This window comes from Trachypithecus francoisi, unplaced genomic scaffold (assembly GCF_009764315.1).
Source record: "Trachypithecus francoisi isolate TF-2019V2 unplaced genomic scaffold, Tfra_2.0 Lachesis_group0, whole genome shotgun sequence".
Taxonomy (NCBI): domain Eukaryota; kingdom Metazoa; phylum Chordata; class Mammalia; order Primates; family Cercopithecidae; genus Trachypithecus; species Trachypithecus francoisi.
Window position 1 is genome coordinate 46,329,938 of NW_022681453.1, and position 18,349 is coordinate 46,348,286.

The 18,349-nt window shown below is 38.7% G+C and overlaps 1 protein-coding gene across 4 annotated transcripts in view; it reads left to right on the forward strand.

Moving 5' to 3' along the window:
* Window positions 1-18,349, forward strand: part of CNTN4 (contactin 4) — a 1,029,443-nt gene that overhangs the window by 568,075 nt on the left and 443,019 nt on the right. The window lies entirely within an intron of this gene.

The window sequence follows — 18,349 nt, forward strand, 5'->3', positions numbered from 1 at the left end:
TTGTAATTATAGTGCATAGTTTCCATTTTCTTCTTTCCCTCCCTCTCTTCCTTCCTTCCTTCCTTCCTTCCTCTTTCTTTCTTTCTTTCCTTCCTTCTTTCTTTCCTTCTTTCCTTCCTTCCTTCCTTCCTTCCTTCCTTCTTTCTTTTTCTTTTTTTCTGGAGATAGTGTCCCACTCTGTCACCTAGTCTGGATTGCAGTAAGTGGCATGATCTCAGCTTACTGCAACCTTGACTTCCCGGACTCAGGTGATACTCCCAACTCAACCTTCCTAGTAGCTGGGACCACAAGTGTGCACCACCATGCCTGGCTAATTTTTATAATTTTAGTAGAGACAGGGTTTCACCATGTTAGCCAGGCTGTTCTTGAGCTCCTGGGCTCAAGTGATCTGCCTGCTTTGGCTTTTCAACGTGCTAGGATTACAGCCCTGAGCCACCGCACCTGGCCTCCATTTTCTTTACATACACAAGGTGTTTAAAACGTTTTTGTAAATAAGCTAATTGTAGAGTTACAATTTATATAAGTGAAGGAATTAGAAACTTGCCCATAGTTACAAGTTTAAAAGCAAAATGAATTCTGATTCCAGGCATGGCTTCCAAATTCTGGCTTTTTTGAAACTGCAAACCATGATCAAAGTTAGATTAGGCATTTGATGAAGAGTCCTCCTTTCGAAAGGAGTCCTCCTTTGCCTTATCTCTGAAACAAGCAGTGTACACACACTTCAGTTGCTGTTCTTCAGGTTGTGCGATGCAGGGGCCCAAATATGTCACCCTATGATTGGTCCCTGCCTCAACAAGAAACGTCATTGAGCTTTGAAGGTACCTCTGCTGTCTATGTCTCTTGGGATTTGAATTCATCCTCTTGATTATTACTGCCCTGCTTATTCAACTCTTATAAATCCTTGATTCTTGTGCATTAGCCTGTATGTTTTACTATAGTTGTCTCCATACATGTGACATTGGGTTATCTGCCTAACCTCTGATGTCCCCCAGACCTGTCATCTAATACTCATGCCTACCCTTGCCTAAATGTATTTTCTAAATTTCTAACTTCCAATTACAGACGCTTCCCTTGATTGACTCTTCATCGAATGCCTAATCTAACTTTGATCATGGTTTGCAGTTTTTAAAAAGCCAGAATTTGGAAGCCATACCTGGAATCAGAATCCATTTTGCTTTTAAACTTGTAACTGTGGGCAAATTGCTAATTCATTCACTTATAAATTGTGCCTCTACAATAGAGGTAGATAAATGATAGGTCTTTAATGAATTGCATGTATAAACTGCCAAGCACAGCATAACACATTATAGGAATTTAACAAGTGATAATTATTGTTCTCCTCTTGCTTGAGTTTAACTTCCACCTTATTGGAAAAATTTTTCCATTAACTTCTCCCTTAATGCCCATTCTCACATGGCTTCAGATTCATGACTCTGTGCAGATTTTTTAAACCTGTCAGTGCTCTTTTGGATCCTTGGTAATAGCCTTTCTCTGTTTCCAGCCTCACCTTCAAACTCCTGGTTTCATGTGATTCAGTGTTGTGCCCCTGTCCCCGCCACAGCTGTAGCAATAAAAGGTTTCCCTTTCAGTAGGATGTGAAAATGCCTTAAACCTTTTTAAGCCCTTAAAATGTCAATAGAATTTTATTTGTATTATAAAGAAAGTTGCAGTTTACAAATTGAAGATTTCTGAAGTGAAGAAACATTTATCTTTTTTTTTTTTTCCTTTTTTTACTTTCTGACACACGTTCAGGCAGTCATTAGCTTTTTTAAAGCTGCAATAATCAATAAACTTTGATACTTACCTATTTTAATTATATTCACAATTCAAAAACTGTATCAGAGTGAATTTCTTTATATGAAAACTCATAGTGTTGATGAAACCATTTAGCTAGACATATACAGTGTGATGACTAATAGGCATCTCAAAGTCAACTTCTTGACCTGACCTCCTCTTTTTCTCCCCCAAACCTGTTTCACCTGCACATGTCCCCATTTCAGATGATGACAACTTCATCTTTTTCATTGTTCAGACCAAAACCTTAAATTCTTTTGAAACTCTTTGCTTTCTCTCATGTCCCTCAGCCAATATGTGGCTTTACCTTTAAAATGTATTCAGAACCCAACTATTAGTTCTCAGCACCTTCCATGCCACCATTCTGGTCTGACGCACCAGCAAGCATCTTTCTTCTGGAATATTAAAATACCTTCCTCGCCGGGCGCGGTGGCTCAAGCCTGTAATCCCAGCACTTTGGGAGGCTGAGACGGGCGGATCACAAGGTCAGGAGATCGAGACCATCCTGGCGAACACAGTGAAACCCCGTCTCTACTACAAATACAAAAACTAGCCGGGCGAGTGGCGGGCGCCTGTAGTCCTAGTTACTTGGGAGGCTGAGGCAGGAGAATGGCGGGAACCCGGGAGGCGGAGCTTGCAGTGAGCTGAGATCCGGCCACTGCACTCCAGCCTGGGCGACAGAGCAAGACTCCGCCTCAAAAAAAAAATAATAAAATAAAATAAAATACCTTCCTCATTGGTCTGCCTTTTACTCCCTACAATCTATTTTACAATTTGGTCTCGCTGCTTTCCCCCTTTCCTCCTACACTCTATTCTCAACACAGCTATCAGAGTGATTCTTTTAAAAAGTAAATCAGAACACAACATTCTTTTTTTTTTTCCTCAAAAACTTTCATTGACTCTCCATTTTACTCAGAGCAAAGCCAAAGTCCTTCTCTTATCCTGTCATGTATAACCTGCACTGCATCCCTCCACAACTATCTAACTCTTCTCTTCCTAATTCTATTCTACGGTATTATCTTCTATTCCTATTTAATTCTGTCCTAGTTCCACTGGTACCCTGCCCCACCTGTTAACATGCTAGGCTTGTACCTACTACCATCAGGCTATGGTCTACTGCTCCCTCAGATCAGTGCTTGCCCAACTCCATCTCTTCCTCAAAAATTTGCTCAGACCTCACCCTCTTAGTGAAGCTATTCTAAACACCTATTTCCTACTACATCTTTTTTTTTTTTTTTGAGGCGGAGTCTCGCTCTGTCGCCCGGACTGGAGTGCAGTGGCCGGATCTCAGCTCACTGCGAGCTCCGCCTCCTGGGTTTACGCCATTCTCCTGCCTCAGCCTCCCGAGTAGCTGGGACTACAGGCGCCCGCCACCTCGCCCGGCTAGTTTTTGTATTTTTAGTAGAGACGGGGTTTCACGGTGTTAGCCAGGACGGTCTCGATCTCCTGACCTCGTGATCCGCCCGTCTCGGCCTCCCAAAGTGCTGGGATTACAGGCTTGAGCCACCGCGCCCGGCCATCCTACTACATCTTATGCACTTCCCTCCACATTCATGGAGCTCCCTTATCCTGTTCCACTTTTTCTTTTTTTGGTAACATTTATAAACTTCTAACACACTATATATTTTGCTTATTATATTTTTAATAAATTCTTCAAGGGCACGCATCTCTGTTTTATTCCTTGAGAACAGTGCCTGTCACACAGCGGGTACTTGATGCATGTTTATTAAATGAATGAATTTTTCTTTGTCTGAAATAAATTTATTTGGAAAATATTTAATACATTTGTGTTTTGTTGAGTTGGGGGTTTGTTACTACTGCTATTTCTATAAAAGGTTGAAATACAGAAGGGAAAAGAAAATCTCACCAGCTATCTGGCCTTGTACAGATAAAGCCAAATGATTGAATGCTTGACTGAATTGACTGGTTGTTTGGACATATTTTTTGTAATAGCTTAAGGAAAAACTAAGCTATCTGACCTCCACCCCTTTTCCCCTTGCTAGAGCTAGAGCTGTCGAAAAGGCACATAATACACAGTTGGGTTTCAACGAATTTAGTTAATTGAATTCAATGAACTGAAAATACAGTGAAAATCATCAACTTTTATATGTAAAACAAAATCTGTTTTTGTCTGACTTAAAGGGGATGTAGCTGGGGGCTAAAGGATTAGAAATGAGCAAGAGAATAATCTGGCATTGCTTTGCTTTTCATGTGAGCTTTCTAAGCTCTCAAATGGCAATGTTGGAGAAATTCATTACATTGTAGTAAAGTATGACAAGTTGAAGAGTTTAAATTGAGTAACAAAAGCAAACACCAACATATTATGCATGAAAACTGCTGTTGAAACAACAGATCAAAAACTGTACTTTAACAATGTAGTCCTTTTTATATATTTCTATATTCAGAGATTTTGTAAGGCTATTTATGGGTTAGCATGGAAGGAATAAGACTTTCTACCAAAAGCAGACACATAGTTTTTATACAGAAATATGTCTACCAGGGATTATATAATGAGGAAATGGTAAATTGATGGAAAGAATAAGATACACAAGGGGGGAAATGTAGTAAAGAATCGGTGGTTACCTGATGTAGTTTTTTAAGAAAAGCATGATTGGGTAATGGGAACACTTACAAAGCTAAACAATGACTGTGAGCTAAATAACTGGACACAAGAACAGCTCTTTAATATCTAGTGAGTGTGTGTATATATATATATGCACAAATATACGTTTCACACACACATGTACATACACACTTTGTATGAGGAAGGTCTATGATCAGAAATACTAACATCACTATTCAGTCCTTGATGACAAATTTTATACTCCTGTGATAATTCCTTTATAGCTAGTTGACTTTGGAACCAGAGAGTCCCTTCTAACAATACAGCTATTCCTAGGATTAGAGGTTCTAATCAAGACCTTTTTTTAAATGTGTCACATTTGTCAGGTCACTTTTCTCTCTGAAGGAGGCAGCATCAGAGTGCTGGACAGAGGATAAGGGGGAAGAGAATAAGGATGATTAACAGGAAGAGAAAAAAATTGGAGGGAGGTCATAAAGTCTTTCCTTGATTTCTCAATTGTGCCTTGGTATGAAACTAAGACAAATTCTGCCAGATCGCCCTTTAAAAGTCAGTGTATTTAATACCCTCAAAATAAATGCAATATACAGCTTCAACTATATGTTTTTTAAAAAGGAAATGCACCAAACGCATTAAATTTTAATGATGGATAGAATTAAATGCTGTCATATGCTTGGCCTTTGCAAATTGCTCCATTAATTATTATAAGTGCTTCTAGTGTGACATGTGAGTATAAAAAAAAACTGTATTGAATTTATCTGTAAATAGATTTGAAATGATTGGTGTACATTCTATTGACCCTTCCCAGGGAGTACATATTATTCACATTTTTTGCAGATGTGAAAGCAGGAAAACACTTAAATTGTCCAGGAATCAGCCTTGGCATTAAAACATCTACATTATTTTATTCCTCATAACTGCAGGAAATACCTCATTTAAGCAATCTTGTAAGTCAACTAAATGCAAATAAATTCTCCAGTGGAGAATGACAAGTTCATCACTCCCAACATTTTCTGTCTTACTGTCGACTGCTTCACATTGTTTGTTCAGTGGATGTGTTTGTGCACCATCTTCACAATGACCCTAGTCTACATTCCTGGTTATATATCATTACTCTAAATATCCCCCCAAACTGTGGCAAAGCTTTGCAGCACAATGAATTACAATGCAATTTGGTATCATGGAGGTGAATTTTTAAAATTTTGTTCTTTGCTGTTTTGCCAGAGCTGATTGATGCCAGAAAGGAAAATTGCTTAGAAACCAGAATTCTATCATAGCCTGTATTGACAGATGCAGTTTTTAAAACCAGTCAGATTGCAAGCCATTTTTATATCATATTGAGTTATATACTTAATTATGTCTTTACTTCTTTTACACCTTAACTTTGGTGAATCTCAAAGTATTTCATGAAAACGTGCGGAAGGAAGACCCCTCCGTTATTAGTCAGGGTTCTCGAGAGGGACAGAACTAATAGGATAGATGCATGTATAAGCAAGAGTTTATTAAGGAGCACTAACTCACATGATCACAAGATGAGGTCCCACAATAGGCTGTCTGCAGGATGCGGAGCAAGGAAGCCACTCCAAATCCCAAAACCTCAAAAGTAGGGAAGCCGACAGTGTAGCTTTCAGTCTGTGGTTGAAGGTCCAAGCGTAGAACCTGGAGTACAATGTTTGAAGGCAGGAAGCATCCAGCACGGAAGAACAATGTAGGGCGGGAGATTAAGCTAGTTTCGTCTTTCTACACTCTGCCTGCTTTTATTCTGGCTGCACTGCAGCTGATTAGACGGTGGTGCCCACCCAGATTGAGGGTGGGTCTGCCTTTCCCAGTCCACTGACTCAAATGTTAATCTCCTTTGGCAACACCCTCACAGAGATACCCAGGAACAATACTTTGCATCATTCAGTCCAATCAAGTCGACACCTGATATTAACCATTAAACTCTCCTTCCTCTATTAAACAACGTAAATTATATAAAGTATATCACGATCACATGTCTTTAGTGCCATTGCCTGCTAGCCTGACCATATTTTTGTATATGTGTGTACACATATATATGTATGTGTATACAGAAACAGGTATACATATACATTCTTGTGTATATTGGTATTATAGCCAAATCTAATATGTGTAGCTTCCCTGTGTTTGATAAATTCCCTCCTTAATGTCTCTCCTCCTTCTCAGTGATCACACATATATCTATTTCTGCACTTAAAAGAAAGACACTTACACTTTTCTGTCCTTCTGTCTGTTCCTGCTATTCCTTCCTCACTCATCTCCATTTGTTGAAACTTTGCCCCTCAAAACCCAGGGGGCATATTTTGTTCTGATTGTTTGGGTCTCAATTCAAAATCTACCAACAGATAGGCTGTGTGATTTGATGCAAGTGACCTAACCATTCTAAACCCCAATGTCCTTTTCAGGGCAGTGGTGATGGTAATAAAATATACCTCCTAGGGCAGATGTAAGGCTGTGTTGAAATAATCTTTTTAAAACATTATGCACAACCCCTGCCACAAAGGAAGGGCTTAAACAATGGGCGCTAAACTCTATCATCTCTATGGAGCCCCTTTTATCTTATGTATTAATCTCTTCTCAAGTGACCTCATGGTGATTTGCTCTTAGAAAGCTTTTTGTTTGTTTGTTTATTCGCTTGTTCGAGATGGAGTCTCTCTCTGTCTCCCAGGCTAGAGTGCAGTGGTGCTATCTCAGCTCACTGCAAACTCTGCCTCCCGTGTTCAAGCAATTTTCATGCTTCAGCCTCCAGAGTGGCTGCGACTACAGGTGCCCACCACCACACCTGGCTAATTTTTGTATTTTTAGTAGAGGCGGGGTTTCATCATGTTGGCCAGGCTGGTCTCGAACTCCTGGCCTCAATGATCCACCCGCCTCAGTCTCCCAAAGTGCTGGATTACCGGCCTGAGCCATAGCACCTGGCCAGAAAGCTCTTATTGAACGATGTTCACTAGTCTAGTGACTTGTGTGCATGTGCATCTTCTCCATTACTGCGCATGTATAGATCTTCTACAATACAAAACTGTGTGAGATGCTGAGGACATAACAGTAAAAATACAGGTAAGGAATCCCTGATTACCTTTCAACTGGAAAAGACACATAAACAAGCCAACATCAGTGGCATATTTTCAGATAATGATAGGAGCTGTAAAGGAAATAAAAGTGGTGATGTGATAAGTCACCATTCTGGTTTGTATGTTAGGAGCTACATTACAAAGAGTAGACTGAGACCACCCTATTGCTTTAGTTTCTCTTTCAAAGGCTCCCTGACTCCCTATATGTGAGGTCACAGGCACCCTATATAAAGCTGCCACAGCTATACTTCATAGCTTCTCTGGAAGCTGCTTCCTCCCTTTCATTCAAATTTATTTGTTCTCATCAGATTTAAACCCATTTTCTCCTGGTATCTGATCACCCCACTATGTCTTCCATTTTACTCAGATTAAGGCCACAGTCTGACTGGTGTTGATTTCAGGTTCTCAGGTTCATGCCAAGACACTGTAAGTAACTCTCATTCCTTCTTATGATTCCATTTACTATTGCCTAAGAGCACAAACACAGAGCCAGGGCATCTGTCCCTATATCCTGCTCCCCAGTCTGTGTTCTTCCTTGCCAGGTAGGGAAGGGTAGATAAGGAAGCCCCTACAGGCAAGTCTTAAGGGTCTTCCAAAGGGAAAGCAACTTGGTCATAGATGTTCTCAATAATAGTGCCAGCTGCCATTGCTGAGTTTTATTTTAGAGACTGAGAATGTGTCTAGTGACACTTGCTCTCATAATAAAGTAGAAGAAACATTTCTTTTGGATAAATTGCCCATAGCCTTCATTATCACAAGCTCCATGCATGTAGGTTTCTAACACTTTCACCATATTTCACCATGATCTCCTTTCAGAAACTCTCTTGAGTCTCAGAGCTAAGAATGAATGCTGACGGAAAAGGGAGATGATATCTGTCTTGCCTTGCTTTACCCTCTATCTCTCTGCCTGTCTATCCATCATTCAATTCAGATGCATACTTTATTCATCCTTTTTTCTGCAAAATACCTCTATCTAAACCTGAGAGCACAAGACTATAGTAGAACTGGATTTCCTAAGTGAATCCATGGATTTAACTCAACCATGCCCTGTATAGTCTGTCTATAGGAGAGTCACAGAAACTAGGACATTTGGGCTCTCTGACCAAGAATCATTGAAAATGAACCCAAGCTTTGTGTGGCTAACCCTGAGTATACTAGATTAATATATCTCTTTGAAGTGTATGTTAGGGTTGCATCTAGAGATAAACACAGTGACTCTAACTGATGTCAAGGAAAGCAACTAACTGCTTATCTTGTATTTTGTAAACATCTAGTATTATTCTGCTTGTTCCCAAGACACAGACTTCATGAATTAATGCCTCCTTTCCCAGTTAAATATTCAAAACTCATTTGCCTAAACTAAGTGGCAAAGAAAAAAAATTTAAAGATGGGTGGTGGAGGAGCGTTGCTTGATTGTACCAAAAGCATTTGATTAAATCGATTTGAGTGCTACAGCCAAATTAACGAAGACTGGCACACTTTACCCATCTCTTTCTCTTATTTTTCAGACATGAAAATTGCTCAGTCTTCAAGTCTAGTCTGTGTGAAAGCATTAAGTGTTTCAGAAATCAACATGTCTTATCAATCTATTGTGCTCTGGGGAGAAAAAAAGCCAGTTAGTGACATATTTCCTTATGTTCTAGAAACCTGATAATACCTTATTGTATATCAGGAGTATAAGCAAATTTCATTGTAAAGAGGTTCTTGTGACAAGATCTGTGAAGAACATGATATTATTAACTTAGACGTCTGCACTTACGATAGAGCTTTTCGAAGACAATTTTTGCGGGGCTACAGGTAGTTATTTAAGACAATCAATTTACATAGAACAATTTATTCTTTTTTCATGCTGTTAAAGCAAAGTGGTATGTAATTAGATTTATATACTGAATAATCTCATTTGCATATCCAATTAATTCTTCCTGTTTTAATTTGCTAGGGTTGAATTCACATTAGTAGTAAAAATAACACTTAAATTATCAAGGCCTCAAAATTTCCTTTGCTGTAATTTGTTCAAGATGTTCCATTTAAAAATTGGTCCCCAGCATTCTTTACAAAATCTATTGGGAATATGTGAAAGACTTGACTTAAAAGTGCCCTTAGCCAAAAATCACACAGTTGAGGTTCACTCTTGGTTCATGATGAAGAGGTTAATGCATGGTAGAAAACTAGTCCTTGCCTCAATACACAATATTATTCAAAACAAGGAAAACTCTGGTTCCGTTTTCACCCTCTGACCTTTCATGCTTTGGAGTATGTTTAAACACTGTTTCATATATGCACAGAAATGAAATCTCTTCCAGAATAATTTATATTTATTTTTCAACTGTATCACTTCAACTATTGTTGTTTAACACAATAGGAATATATAAACTGTAGAAAAATATGTTATTTTGGGGGATTCAGATACACCAGAGCTAAATATTTGTTTTGTTTCTTTTGCCACTTCTGATGTTGGGAAACTGATTTTGTCCATCTGAGAGTCAGTGTCCTCATCCATAAAAACAAAAGAGAATAATATGTACCTTTCTAGAATGACTATGATTTCACACAGCATAGCATATGAAAGTGTCTACTAGTGTGGATCCAACAATAGAAGATGTTCAGTCAGTAATGGTACCTGGTCTGTAATAAACATATATAAACACTATCAATCAAAATGAATGTTCAATTTCTAGGACTTCATAATATTTTTATTAAGTTCAGTGAATGTTCCTTAGTGGCCATTTCCATTGCCAGACTTTAGATTCAAATATTGGCTAAACATTTTGTGCAAATTATTTAGTCTCGCTATGTCTTAGTTTCTTCATATGTAATTCAGGAATAATAAAGAGTATTTTTACCTCATAGAATTGTGGTCAGAATTTAAGGGTTTAGTACATACCCTTAGACTATTCCCTAGTGCATAGTAAGCACTCAACGAATGTTAACCATGGCTATCATTGTTACCATGTTGAAAGAATAGGTACCCATATCAGAGTTTCTTTATTGTTATCTATTAGTAAGTATAAGAGTGTTTTAGGACTACCATAACAAAGTACCACTGACCATGTAGCTTAAATAACAGGAATTAATTTTTTCACAGTTCTAAAAGCTAGAAGTCCAAGATCAAGGTGTCAGAAGTTTAAGATTGTTCCTGAGGCCTCTCTCCCTGGTTTTCAGACGATCACCTTCTCCCTGTATCTTCACATGGCCTTTCCTCTGAGTGTGTCCAAATTTCCTCTTCTTATAAGGACACCAGTCAGATTGGATTAGAGACCACCCTAAGGTGTCATTTAACTTAATCACCTCTTTAAAGGCCTTGTGTCCAAATACAGTCACATTCTAAGGTACCAGGGGTTAGGGCTTCAGCATGAAATTTGGGGAAACGTAATTTAGCTCATAATGCCAAGGTTGAATTTCCCTTATACTTGGTAGAGACCCTGAAGCTCTGCTTTCAGAATTGATATTAAATGTAAGGATACCTATTTACTTAAGGTATTTAAAAAGCAAAGCCAGGCACGGTGGTTCACACCTGTAATCCCAGCACTTTGGGAAGCCAAGGTGGGCGGATCACCTGAGGTCAGGAATTCAAGACCAGCCTGACCAACATGGTGAAGTCCCGTCTCTACTAAAAATATGATAATTAGCCACACATGGTTGTGGGTGCCTGTAATCCCAGCTACTCGGGAGGCTGAGGCAAGAGAATCGCTTGAACCTGAGAGGCAGAGGTTGCAGTGAGCCGAGATTGTACCATTGCACTCCAGCCTGGGCGACAAGAGCGAATCTCGTCTCATAAATAAAATAAATAAATAAATAGCATAGGTAACCCATGCCTTATCTCAAGGTCTCAGCCCATTTTCTGCAGCTATAGCCATGCTTTCAAAGCTTTACTTTTATTTTCTCCCCTCAGATTTTTATAGCCTGTGCATCAGATTCGTGTAATAGAAATGTCACAACATTTCTATCAGGTCTCTATTCCAGAGACCTAGGTTTACCCCTCATATTTGTTGTTTGTTGTACAAATATACACGTACAAATTACCTAAACTCAGGCAAGTTATTTTACCTCCGTGAGACCTCCTTTTACTTATCTGTAGAAGGGGACATATTTCCTCACAAACAGTTGCAGACTAAGACAAGATAGGGAAAAGAATTTTGTAAATTCTAAATTACTATAGAGATACCAGCTGTCTCTGCTTACTGAAAAGGCAATCTTAATTCCATTTTCTATTTTATGATCATTGTTAGTTTACAGTTATTAATATTAAATGGCTTTAGTGGCCACTTTAGGAAAGACATTTACTTTGTTGTTAAAGCAATATGTTTACAATTAGATGTAAGTTTCTTTCTGGATTTGAAGATAACTGTAATTTGCAGTTGACACTTATGCAAATTGCTATGTTCTGCTGCATACCCATTTTAAAATACAAATCCTTCCCAGTCATCATTGAGTGTATATAACAACTGCAAAACAAATGCTCTGAAGATTTCTTTCCTGTCAAAATGCCACTTTGCCTTCAGAACCACCATCTAAACGTTATCTTAATGACACTTACTTTATTTGGAATGCTTGTATCCTTTGTGTAATTTTCAAATAGCCTACAGATATTTGAAAAACTTTACCAGCTTCTTCATCATTTCAATCTGGGAAATGAACATCCTATTACTGGCATGCCTTGTTTTATTGTGCTTTGCTTTATTGCACTTCACAGATTCTGAGTTTTTTACAAACTGAAGATTTGTGGCAACCCTGCATTGAGCAAGTCTACTGGCACCATTTTTCCAACAGCATGTACTTACTTTGTATCTCAGTGTCACATTTTTGTAATTATCACAATAGTTCAAAGTTTATTATTATTATTATATCTGTTATAGTGATCTGTGATCATTGATGTTACTATTGCAACTGTTTTGGGATACCATGAACTGCACTCATATAAGATGAAGAACTTAATTGATCAATGTTGTGCTCTGACTGCTCCAGCGACTGGCCTTTCCCCCATCTCTGTCCCTTCTCCTGGGCTTCCCTTTTCCCTAAGAAACAACAATATTGAAATTAGGTCAATTAATAACCCTACCGTGGCCCCTAAGTGTTCAAGTGAGAGGAGGAAGCATACATCTTTCACTTTGAATAAAAAACTAGAAGGAATTGACCTTAATGAGGAAGGCATAGTGAAAGCCAAGATAGGCTGAAAGCTACGCCTCTTGCACAAAACAGTTGACTAAGTTATGAATGCAAGGAAAAATTATTGAAGGAAATTAAAAGTGCTACTTCAGGCAACACATGAATAAGAAAGTAATACAGTCTTATTGCTGATATGGCAAAGTTTGAATAGTCTGAATAGAAGATCATACCAGCCGCAACATTCTCTTAAGCCAAAGCCTAATCCAAAGCAAGGCCCTAATTCTTTTCAATTCTGTGAAGGTTGAAAGAGGCATGGAAGCTGCAGAAGAGAAGTCGGAAGCTAGCAGAGATTGCTTCGTGAGATTTAAGGAAAGAGATGCCACCTCCTTAACATAAAAGTGCAAGGTGTAGCAACAAGTGCTGATATAGAAACTGCAGCAAGTTTTTCAGATCTAGCTAAGATAATTAATAAAGGTGGCTACCCTAAACAACAGATTTTAAATGTAGATAAACAGCCTTATATTGGAAGAAGATGCCATCTAGGACTTTGATAGCTAGAGAGGACAAGTCAATGTCTGGCTTCCAAACTTCAAAGGACAGGCTTACTTTCTTGTTAGGGGTTAAAACAGCTGGTGACTTTAAGTTGAAGACAATGTTCATTAACCATCCTGAAAGTCCTAGGACCCTTATGCCAAATCTACTCTGCTTGTGTTCTTTTATGGAACAACAAAGCCTGGACAACAGTACATCTGTTTACAGCATGGTTTGCTGAATATTTTCTGCCCACTGTTGAGACCTACTGCTCAGAAAAAAAGATTCCTTTCAAAAATACTACTTATATTTGACAATGCACCTAGTCACCTAAGAGCTCTAATGAAGATATATTAGGAGATGTATATTGTTACCATGCCAGCTAATACAACATCCAATCTGCAGCCAGGAGATCAGGAGTCATTTTGACTTTCAAGTCTTATTTAAGAAATACATTTAATAAGGTTATAACTGTCATACATAGTAACTTATCTGATGGATCTGGGAAAAGTAAATTGAAAATCTTCTAGAAAGGATTCACCATCCCAGATGCCATTAAGAAAACTTGTGACTGGGAATGGTGGCTCATACCTATAATCATAGCACTTTGAGAGGCTGATGCAGGTCGATCACCTCAAATGAATGTGAGAGCAGCCTGAACAACATGGTGAAACCCTGTCTACTAAAAATACAAATATATATATACGAAGGGAAGAGAAGGGAAGGGAGAAGGAAGGAAGGAAATATATAATTCATGAAAAGGGGTCAAAATATCAACTCTTCCAGGATTTTGGAAGTTTATTCCAACCCTCACAGATAACTTTGAGGGGCTTAAAACTTTCAATGGAGGAAGCAACTGCAGATGTGGTGGAAACAGCAAGAGAACAAGAGTTAGAAGTGGAGGCCAGAGAGAGAAGTGATTGAATTGCTGCAATCATGATAAAACTTGAATGGATGAGAAGTTGCTTCTTATAGATAAGCAAAGAACATGGTTTCTGGAGATGGAATCTATTCATGATAAAGATGTTGTGCAAATTGTTGAAATGACAACAAAAGATTTAGAATATTGTGTAAACTTAGTTGATGAAGCAGTGGTAGAGTTTGAGAGGATTGGCTTCAATTTGGAAAGAAGTCCTACTGTGGATAAAATACTATAAAACAAATCTTTCATGAATGGAAGAGTCAATCAATGCAGCAAACTTCAATGTTGTCTTATTTTAAGAAATGGCCACAGCCACCCCAGCCTTCAGCAATGTCCACCCTGATCAGTCAGCAGCCATCTCAATTGAGGGAAGACTCTCCCCCTGCAAAAAGATAACAACTTGCTGAAGGCTCAGATAATCATTAGCATTTTTAACAATAAATTATTTTTAATGAAGGTATGTACATTGTGTTTTTTAGACATAATGCTATAATTGTACACTTACTAGACTATAGTATAGTGGAAGCATGACTCTTGTATGTAATAGCAAACCAAAAAATTTGTATGACTCATTTTATTGCAGTGTTTGTTTTATTGCAGTGATCTGGAACTGAACTTAAGCTATATCTGTATAGATAAGACTATAAATGTATGAAATTTCATAGACTAGAGGTTTCTTAAAGAACAATTAATTCATTATAATCCTGTTATAAAGGTTATAGACTCTTTACTATGGAAAGTAAGGAATCTAACATCTTTTACTAGCAGACATTGAGTGAACAAGTTTATAAGTCAAAAAGACTGTTAAGATCTTTTCCTTTCTGATGTCTTCTAAGACATGGAGGACCTACCAGGATAAAGGTTCAAGAGTGGCCGCTGCAGTCTATTTAAAAGCTCCATCCTTTCACCACCTCCTTTGAGCTCAACTCTTTGGGCCTCCTCTCTTGCAGTGAAGGGACAAGCAGGATAGAAAGAAATATTCCCTTAGGACCCTCGTGCTTCCTTTGTACTCCCAATGATCCCTTTGTGTTTTCAATCCATGGGTCTCTTTAATGCCTTTATTCTCTCCTTCTCCCTAAAATAGTGTCACTTCACCAAGGCCACCAAGTAGGTAGTCAGTCATTCGGTTCTATGAGATTCTCATGGAACCTACAAGACAAGCACCCTTTTCACTTTCATTCTTAGGAATGGCCTCCTCTTAGCATATAATCTGGGTGTTACACTGCAAGAAAGTCTAGCTCTTCCTTTGATTAAGTAGCATTATCAAAACCACCAAGGGCCAGGCATGGTGGCTCATACCTGTACTCCCAGCACTTTGGGAGGCTGATGCAGGAATATTGCTTGAGCCCAGGAGTTTGAGACCAGCCTAGGGAGACCTCCATCTCTCTTTTTTTTTTTTTTTTTTTCTTGAGACAGAGTCTCGCTCTGTTGCCCAGGCTAGAGTGCAGTGGTGCTATCTTGGCTCACTGCAACCTCCGCCTCTGTGCTTCAACCAATTTTCCCTGCCTCGGCCTCCTGAGTAGCTGGGATTATAGGCGCCTGCCACCACTCCTGGCTAACTTTTGTTTCTTGTTGTTGTTGTTTTTTTTTTTTTTTTTAGTAGAGTTGGGGTTCCACCATGTTGGCCAGGCTGATCTCGAACTCCTGACTTCAGGTGATCCACCTGCCTTGGGCTTCCAAAGTGCTGGGATTACAGGTGTGACCCACCGTGCCTGGCCAATTTTTTTTTTTTTTTTAATAGCCAAGTATGATGGTTCATGCATGTAGTTCTAGCATGTAGTTCTTGGTAGGCAGAGGCAGGAGGATTGCTTGAGCTCACAAGTCAAGGTTGTAGTGAACTGTGATTGCACCACTGCACTCCAGCCTGGGCAACAGAGCAAGACCCTATCTCTGAAACAAACAAACACAAAAACACACCAAGAAATTTGCGAACAGAAGGGAGATAAAAACCACATCCCAGTTACACATTCACTTATAAAACAAACTTAGAAAGTGCCTCAGTAGTACTAGTTATTTATTTAGTACCAGTGGAAAGTGGTCTAATAGTCCTATTATTACAACTACTATGCTTATGGATCTGCTAATCTAAACAGATGCCTCTCTCCCAAAATACAGTAAGTGTTTGGCAGATAATGAAAGGGGACTGCTGTGCAGCTGCTGTGGGGCATGGCATTGAAACTGAATCCAAAGCCCACTGGGTCTGTGAAGTAGATGAAATGTGACAGGGAGAGAAGACAGAAAAGACTTCCTAGAGAAGGTGCCAATGTTTCTAGACACACAGGAATTAACAAAGAAAACTCATCAGGGGCCCAGAGCACAGGGACTTGTCCATTGAGATGAGAGAAGCAAGGAAGTAGTAGTACAGGTCTCAGTGGAATCCATGCCTTAGTATGCCTTAGTATGGTATGTGATTTTTTTATAGTGCTGAGTGGATCTCATGTGTGAATGTATTCTCCATCATAGACGTGTGGTCACTTATCAATCACATTTAAGCTGTTGTTTAAAATACTTATGAATCTTTTCCTTTGGAATTTTCTTTAAGGCTTGTGTTTTATTCCTCTGAATATTTTAAGTGTTGGTAAATCCTTGTCCTTTGAAGTTAGATTTCATTTTTGGCAACAGCTAAGCTTTCCATATTTAGAAACTTGTTCAGAGCCATTTCATAGTGAATGTTGGTGTTCATGCTGGGTAATACTGTTTTTTGGTCAAAAATGAATTGTGACTATAAATTAATGAAGCTAATTTTTTTATGTGGCTTATAAATCTGTTCTCTATAGTTTTTAAAGGGGAGTTTTAAAACATATGCGTTAATACATGTGAAAGCTTTTTTAAAAATTGTAAATCACACTAGCAAGGACTTTTTTATTTGTATTAATTATTAAGTTATATTACATGTCAACATACTGCTTTAAAACTCAATAAATGGCCGGGCGCGGTGGCTCAAGCCTGTAATCCCAGCACTTTGGGAGGCCGAGACGGGTGGATCACGAGGTCAGCAGATCGAGACCATCCTGGCTAACATGGTGAAACCCCGTCTCTACTAAAAAAAAATACAAAAAACTAGCCGGGCGAGATGGCGGGCGCCTGTAGTCCCAGCTACTTGGGAGGCTGAGGCAGGAGAATGGCGTGAACCCGGGAGGCGGAGCTTGCAGTGAGCTGAGATCCGGCCACTGCACTCCAGCCTGGGCGGCAGAGCGAGACTCCGCCTCAAAAAAAAAAAAAAAAAAAAAAAAAACTCAATAAATATATTTTAAATTCTCTTTTTAAACTACTAGTTTCTTCAGTAATTGTTCATTTGATGGTGTCTACCAGTTAAGCAACTGGTAGATTAACCAGAGCTGTAGATTCAGCTCTTATCCAAATATTTAGAGTTTCGGTTCATAGAGAAATACCTGAAGAGAATTGTCAAAGGAAGAAAGTGACACTCAGAAAGGAGAAATAAGTAAAGTATCTAAGATCACAAGGGTAATAATTGATTTACCAAATAATATAGTTTCAAATTCCTGACACTAAGTCAGCTAAAGCTTAGTCCTTTCACTCATGTAGATCTAGTAATTTTAGCCAGAAATATTCTTCTTTCTCCTATTTTCTCTCTAAAACCTCTGCCTTCAACCTCTGTTAGTCTCCCCATCTCTTTTTGTATTGGTTCTGTTTGTGTGAGGGTTTGGATAACAAGAAGATAGTCTTCTTGCCTTTATATTTCCTTTATTTTTCTTCAGTGACCACTCAAAAATCTTGCCCAGAATGGACACTAAATGAATGAATTTCTAATTGTTTTGCAGCTTTCTCTTCTGTTAGGATCAAGTGACCAGTTCCTCTCTACCAAACCCAGGATGTGTTTTTGATTTATGTGATTTGTGGTTTTGAGTTATAAGTGGTTCCATAGGGCCAACTAGCAACTAGAAAACAGTAAGTTTGGGACTGTAAACAGTTACAGGGAAGTGGAAGTTTTTGGTTGTTTTGTCGTTGTTAATTCTTTGTTTTGTTGCCCTTGGTAGCCAAAACTTAAGTGATGATGGAGCTTACAGTTGCTAATTTACCCAATTCCATGCTTTCCTTTTTGAAAGCAATTGCTGTATTTCCCTTCAAGGGATGAGCTTTAGCTACTCCTTCTACTCGAAAGCTGAGCTATAGGAATTCAAGTGGGATCTGGAAATACCATTGAAAAAAAAAAAAAAAACAGTTTTTTTGACCACCTTGGCAATGGCCAAGTTGTTTCTTTCCATAGACAGCCTCTTTGTTGTTTGTTGAGAATACTGTCTAAGAAAATCCCCTCAAAATTAGAAGCCTCTGAAAACTATACAGATTGCAAGGGCCTAAAAGGAA